Source organism: Pseudophryne corroboree, unplaced genomic scaffold, assembly GCF_028390025.1.
Source record: "Pseudophryne corroboree isolate aPseCor3 unplaced genomic scaffold, aPseCor3.hap2 scaffold_1016, whole genome shotgun sequence".
In the NCBI taxonomy this organism is placed as follows: domain Eukaryota; kingdom Metazoa; phylum Chordata; class Amphibia; order Anura; family Myobatrachidae; genus Pseudophryne; species Pseudophryne corroboree.
In genome coordinates this window covers 30,490-38,047 of record NW_026967643.1, presented here as the reverse complement: position 1 = coordinate 38,047, position 7,558 = coordinate 30,490, and the positions used below count along the sequence as shown (strand labels likewise).

Here is a 7,558-nt window from a genome sequence, read left to right as displayed (position 1 = left end):
TAGAAGAAACATCTTACAAAAACTCTCCAGATTATTGACTTTATTAAGTTTTTCTAGGAAACGTTTTAGATGAATGCTTATTAGCCTTTGTCAGTATGTACTTTTGCAAAGTGTCTCTGTGGCGCAATCAGTTAGTGTGTATGGCTATTAACCAAAAGGTTGGTGGTTCAATCCCACCCAGGGACGTAATTGACCTTGTTATCAGATTTTGGTGATATTTAAGTAGACAAGTCAAAATTTCAAACCCCCTCTTATTGTGTAGGGTACCTGGCCTTCTCTGATGTAATCAGAGTTAGATTTGATTCAGTGATTTTATAAAAACATCTAGGAAGCACAATTTAGCAGTGGGTTGCAGAGAAAAAGAAATATGCTTGCAAAAAAATCAAATTGCTTGATTTAACAGCTCTTAATTTTCTTGCTTTATTTTTATGCTAACAAATTTGTTCTCTGAAAAGTGTCCACAAAGCCAAGTCTCTGATTAACACCTTTGTAGGGATGGTTTTTCACCTATTACTAAATTAAACTTGCTTCATTGGAAAGGCAGCAAGATGCATCCTCATTTCAATGTCTACTGAAATAATACAGGTTGACACCAGGAAACATTAACGCCACTGCATCCTTGCTGCTTTCTCATGTGGAAGTCTGTTTAATGTGAAAACAAGGTGATATCTAATTAGCACACAGGTAAGGAATTACGAAAATCTTTATTTAAGGGTGAAGATGTTTCTCACAAAATTGTTGCCCCAATGCATCATTGAAATTCAAGCTGGAAAGATGATTTTAATATATCACTTGTACATTTTGTATTGCTCTTCTGGTGACAATGTAGTTTTTTTTGTCAATTACCATTTTAATAACAGGGTAAAGAAAATTAAGTGGATTTTTGAAAGAAAACTATACTGTCAATATACTATTAAAACAAATTAAAATGGTAAAAGTTATTGTACTTTAAGTAAAAATAAAAGAGCAAAAATATCAATCCCAGTTTTGATTACTTAAATTAACAAAAAAAATGCATATAGCAAAGGATAGTTTCAATCTGCCTACCTCTGGGTTATGGGTCCAGCATGCTTCCATTGCAGTACTCTGCTGCACATGTAAGTGCAAGAGATCCTGAAGCACTCACTCATCATGGGAAAGTACCAATGTGTTTATTCGTTAGTTGATGGAAGAAACATCTTACAAAAACTCTCCAGATTATTGACTTTTTTAATGTTTTTCTAGGAAACGTTCTAGATGTATGCTTATTAGCCTTTGTCAGTAAGCACTTTTTGCAAAGTGTCTCTGTGGCGCAATCGGTTAGTGTGTTCGGCTATTAACCGAAAGGTTGGTGGTTCAATCCCACCCAGGGACCTAATTAAACTTCTGATCAGATTTTGGTGATATTTAAGTAGACAAGTCAAAATTTCAAACCCCCTCTTATGGTGTAGGGTACATGGCCTTCTCTGATGTAATCAGAGTTAGATTTGATTCAGTGATTTTATAAAAAACAGCTAGGAAGCACAATTTAGCAGTGGGTTGCAGAGAAAAAAAATATGCTGGCAAAAAAAATCCAATTGAGTGATTAAACAGCTCTTCATTTTCTGGCTTTATTTTTATGCTAACAAATTTGTTCTCTGAAAAGTGTCCACAAAGCCAAGTCTCTGATTAACACCGTTGTAGGGATGGTTTTTCACCTATTACTAAATTAAACTTGCTTCATTGGAAAGGCAGCAAGATGCATCCTCATTTCAATGTCTACTGAAATAATACAGGTTGACACCAGGAAACATTAACGCCACTGCATCCTTGCTGCTTTCTCATGTGGAAGTCTGTTTAATGTGAAAACAAGGTGATATCTAATTATCACACAGGTAAGGAATTAAGAAAATCTTTATTTAAGGGTGAAGATGTTTCTCACAAAATCGTTGCCCCAATGCATCATTGAAATTCAAGCTGGAAAGATGATTTTAATATATCACTTGTACATTTTGTATTGCTCTTCTGGTGACAATGTAGTTTGTTTTTGTCAATTACCATTTTAATAATAGGGTAAAGAAAATGAAGTGGATTTTTGAAAGAAAACAATACTGTCAATATACTATTAAAACAAATTAAAATGGTAAAAGTTATTGTACTTTTAGTAAAAATAAAAGAGACAAAATATCAATCCCAGTTTTGGATTACTTTAATTAACAAAAAAAAATGCAGATAGCAGAGGATAGTTTCAATCTACCTATCTCTGGGTTATGGGTCCAGCATGCTTCCATTGCAGTACTCTGCTGCACATGTAAGTGCAAGAGATCCTGAAGCACTCACTCATCATGGGAAAGTACCAATGTGTTTCTTCATTGGTTGATGGAAGAAACATCTTACAAAAACTCTCCAGATTATTGACTTTTTAAAGTTTTTCTAGGAAACGTTCTTGATGAATGCTTATTAGCCTTTGTCAGTATGTACTTTTTGCAAAGTGTCTCTGTTGTGCAATTGGTTAGTGTGTAAGGCTATTAACCAAAAGGTTGGTGGTTCAATCCCACCCAGGAATGTAATTGACCTTGTGATCAGATTTTGGTGATATTTAAGTAGACAAGTCAAAATTTCAAACCCCCTCTTATTGTGTAGGGTACCTGGCCTTCTCTGATGTAATCAGAGTTAGATTTGATTCAGTGATTTTATAAAAAACAGCTAGGAAGCACAATTTAGCAGTGGGTTGCAGAGAAAAAAAATATGCTGGCAAAAAAAATCCAATTGAGTGATTAAACAGCTCTTCATTTTCTGGCTTTATTTTTATGCTAACAAATTTGTTCTCTGAAAAGTGTCCACAAAGCCAAGTCTCTGATTAACACCTTTGTAGGGATGGTTTTTCACCTATTACTAAATTTAACTTGCTTCATTGGAAAGGCAGCAAGATGCATCCTCATTTCAATGTCTACTGAAATAATACAAGTTGACACCAGGAAACATTAACGCCACTGCATCCTTGCTGCTTTCTCATGTGGAAGTCTGTTTAATGCGAAAACAAGGTGATATCTAATTAGCACACAGGTAAGGAATTAAGAAAATCTTTATTTAAGGGTGAAGATGTTTCTCACAAAATCGTTGCCCCAATGCATCATTGAAATTCAAGCTGGAAAGATGATTTTAATATATCACTTGTACATTTTGTATTGCTCTTCTGGTGACAATGTAGTTTGTTTTTGTCAATTACCATTTTAATAATAGGGTAAAGAAAATTAAGTGGATTTTTGAAAGAAAACAATACTGTCAATATACTATTAAAACAAATTAAAATGGTAAAAGTTATTGTACTTTAAGTAAAAATAAAAGAGCCAAAATATCAATCCCAGTTTTGGATTACTTTAATTAAAAAAAAAAAGCATACAGCAGAGGATAGTTTCAATCTGCCTACCTCTGGGTTATGAACCCAGCATGCTTCCATTGCTGTACTTTGCTGCACATGTAAGTGCAAGAGATCCTGAAGCACTCACTCATCATGGGAAAGTACCAATGTGTTTCTTCGTTGGTTGATGGAAGAAACATCTTACAAAAACTCTCCAGATTATTGACTTTTTAAAGTTTTTCTAGGAAACGTTTTAGATGAATGCTTATTAGCCTTTGTCAGTATGCACTTTCGCAAAGTGTCTCTGTGGCGCAATCAGTTAGTGTGTACGGCTATTAACTAAAAGGTTGGTGGTTCAATCCCACCCTGGGATGTAATTGATCTTGTTATCAGCTTTTGGTGATCTTTAAGTAGACAAGTCAAAATTTCAAACCCCCTCTTATGGTGTAGGGTACCTGGCCTTCTCTGATGTAATCAGAGTTAGATTTGATTCATTGATTTTATAAAAACAGCGAGGAAGCACAATTTAGCAGTGGTTTGCAGAGAAAAAAAATATGCTGGCAGAAAAATCCAATTGAGTGATTAAACAGCTCTTCATTTTCTGGCTTTATTTTTATGCTAACAAATTTGTTCTCTGAAAAGTGTCCACAAAGCCAAGTCTCTGATTAACACCTTTGTAAGGATAGTTTTTCACCTATTACTAAATTAAACTTGCTTCATTGGAAAGGCAGCAAGATGCATCCTCATTTCAATGTCTACTGAAATAATACAAGTTGACACCAGGAAACATTAACGCCACTGCATCCTTGCTGCTTTCTCATGTGGAAGTCTGTTTAATGCGAAAACAAGGTGATATCTAATTATCACACAGGTAAGGAATTAAGAAAATCTTTATTTAAGGGTGAAGATGTTTCTCACAAAATCGTTGCCCCAATGCATCATTGAAATTCAAGCTGGAAAGATGATTTTAATATATCACTTGTACATTTTGTATTGCTCTTCTGGTGACAATGTAGTTTGTTTTTGTCAATTACCATTTTAATAATAGGGTAAAGAAAATGAAGTGGATTTTTGAAAGAAAACAATACTGTCAATATACTATTAAAACAAATTAAAATGGTAAAAGTTATTGTACTTTAAGTAAAAATAAAAGAGCCAAAATATCAATCCCAGTTTTGGATTACTTTAATTAACAAAAAAAAAGCATATAGCAGAGGATAGTTTCAATCTGCCTACCTCTGGGTTATGGGCCCAGCATGCTTCCATTGCTGTACTCTGCTGCACATGTAAGTGCAAGAGATCCTGAAGCACTCACTCATCATGGGAAAGTACCAATGTGTTTCTTCGTTGGTTGATGGAAGAAACATCTTACAAAAACTCTCCAGATTATTGACTTTTTTAAGTTTTTCTAGGAAACGTTTTAGATGAATGCTTATTAGCATTTGTCAGTATGTACTTTTGCAAAGTGTCTCTGTGGCGCAATCAGTTAGTGTGTACGGCTATTAACCAAAAGGTTAGTGGTTCAATCCCACCCAGGGACGTAATTGACCTTGTGATCAGATTTTGGTGATCTTTAAGTAGACAAGTCAAATTTCATACTCCCTGTTATTGTGTAGGGTACCTGGCCTTCTCTGATGTAATCAGAGTTAGATTTGATTCAGTGATTTTATAAAAAAAGCTAGGAAGCACAATTTAGCAGTGGGTTGCAGAGAAAAAAATATGCTGGCAGAAAAATCCAATTGAGTGATTAAACAGCTCTTTATTTTCTGGCTTTATTTTTATGCTAACAAATTTGTTCTCTGAAAAGTGTCCACAAAGCCAAGTCTCTGATTAACACCTTTGTAAGGATGGGTTTTCACCTATTACTAAATTAAACTTGCTTCATTGGAAAGGCAGCAAGATGCATCCTCATTTCAATGTCTACTGAAATAATACAGGTTGACACCAGGAAACATTAACGCCACTGCATCCTTGCTGCTTTCTCATGTGGAAGTCTGTTTAATGTGAAAACAAGGTGATATCTAATTAGCACACAGGTAAGGAATTAAGAAAATCTTTATTTAAGGGTGAAGATGTTTCTCACAAAATCGTTGCCCCAATGCATCATTGAAATTCAAGCTGGAAAGATGATTTTAATATATCACTTGTACATTTTGTATTGCTCTTCTGGTGACAATGTAGTTTGTTTTTGTCAATTACCATTTTAATAATAGGGTAAAGAAAATGAAGTGGATTTTTGAAAGAAAACAAAACTGTCAATATACTATTAAAACAAATTAAAATGGTAAAAGTTATTGTACTTTAAGTAAAAATAAAAGAGCCAAAATATCAATCCCAGTTTTGGAATACTTTAATTAACAAACAAAAAAATGCATATAGCAGAGGATAGTTTCAATCTGCCTACCTCTGGGTTATGGGCCCAGCATGCTTCCATTGCTGTACTCTGCTGCACATGTAAGTGCAAGAGATCCTGAAGCACTCACTTATCATGGGAAAGTACCAATGTGTTTCTTCGTTGGTTGATAGAAGAAACATCTTACAAAAACTCTCCAGATTATTGACTTTATTAAGTTTTTCTAGGAAACGTTTTAGATGAATGCTTATTAGCCTTTGTCAGTATGTACTTTTGCAAAGTGTCTCTGTGGCGCAATCAGTTAGTGTGTATGGCTATTAACCAAAAGGTTGGTGGTTCAATCCCACCCAGGGACGTAATTGACCTTGTTATCAGATTTTGGTGATATTTAAGTAGACAAGTCAAAATTTCAAACCCCCTCTTATTGTGTAGGGTACCTGGCCTTCTCTGATGTAATCAGAGTTAGATTTGATTCAGTGATTTTATAAAAACATCTAGGAAGCACAATTTAGCAGTGGGTTGCAGAGAAAAAGAAATATGCTTGCAAAAAAATCAAATTGCTTGATTTAACAGCTCTTAATTTTCTTGCTTTATTTTTATGCTAACAAATTTGTTCTCTGAAAAGTGTCCACAAAGCCAAGTCTCTGATTAACACCTTTGTAGGGATGGTTTTTCACCTATTACTAAATTAAACTTGCTTCATTGGAAAGGCAGCAAGATGCATCCTCATTTCAATGTCTACTGAAATAATACAGGTTGACACCAGGAAACATTAACGCCACTGCATCCTTGCTGCTTTCTCATGTGGAAGTCTGTTTAATGTGAAAACAAGGTGATATCTAATTAGCACACAGGTAAGGAATTACGAAAATCTTTATTTAAGGGTGAAGATGTTTCTCACAAAATTGTTGCCCCAATGCATCATTGAAATTCAAGCTGGAAAGATGATTTTAATATATCACTTGTACATTTTGTATTGCTCTTCTGGTGACAATGTAGTTTTTTTTGTCAATTACCATTTTAATAACAGGGTAAAGAAAATTAAGTGGATTTTTGAAAGAAAACTATACTGTCAATATACTATTAAAACAAATTAAAATGGTAAAAGTTATTGTACTTTAAGTAAAAATAAAAGAGCAAAAATATCAATCCAAGTTTTGATTACTTAAATTAACAAAAAAAATGCATATAGCAAAGGATAGTTTCAATCTGCCTACCTCTGGGTTATGGGTCCAGCATGCTTCCATTGCAGTACTCTGCTGCACATGTAAGTGCAAGAGATCCTGAAGCACTCACTCATCATGGGAAAGTACCAATGTGTTTATTCGTTAGTTGATGGAAGAAACATCTTACAAAAACTCTCCAGATTATTGATTTTTTAATGTTTTTCTAGGAAACGTTCTAGATGTATGCTTATTAGCCTTTGTCAGTAGGCACTTTTTGCAAAGTGTCTCTGTGGCGCAATCGGTTAGTGTGTTCGGCTATTAACCGAAAGGTTGGTGGTTCAATCCCACCCAGGGACCTAATTAAACTTGTGATCAGATTTTGGTGATATTTAAGTAGACAAGTCAAAATTTCAAACCCCCTCTTATGGTGTAGGGTACATGGCCTTCTCTGATGTAATCAGAGTTAGATTTGATTCAGTGATTTTATAAAAAAACAGCTAGGAAGCACAATTTAGCAGTGGGTTGCAGAGAAAAAAAATATGCTGGCAGAAAAATCCAATCGAGTGATTAAACAGCTCTTCATTTTCTGGCTTTATTTTTATGCTAACAAATTTGTTCTCTGAAAAGTGTCCACAAAGCCAAGTCTCTGATTAACACCTTTGTAAGGATGGTTTTTCACCTATTACTAAATTAAACTTGCTTCATTGGAAAGGCAGCAAG

At 34.5% G+C, this 7,558-nt stretch overlaps 2 non-coding genes across 2 annotated transcripts; both read left to right on the top strand.

Moving 5' to 3' along the window:
• The first annotated feature begins 1,280 nt into the window (after positions 1–1,280).
• TRNAN-AUU (transfer RNA asparagine (anticodon AUU)) lies at positions 1,281–1,354 on the top strand. Its single transcript has one exon. It is a non-coding gene; the product is annotated as a tRNA-Asn (tRNA).
• A 5,767-nt stretch (positions 1,355–7,121) lies between these two features.
• Positions 7,122–7,195, top strand: TRNAN-AUU (transfer RNA asparagine (anticodon AUU)). Its single transcript has one exon. It is a non-coding gene; the product is annotated as a tRNA-Asn (tRNA).
• Positions 7,196–7,558: the final 363 nt, after the last annotated feature.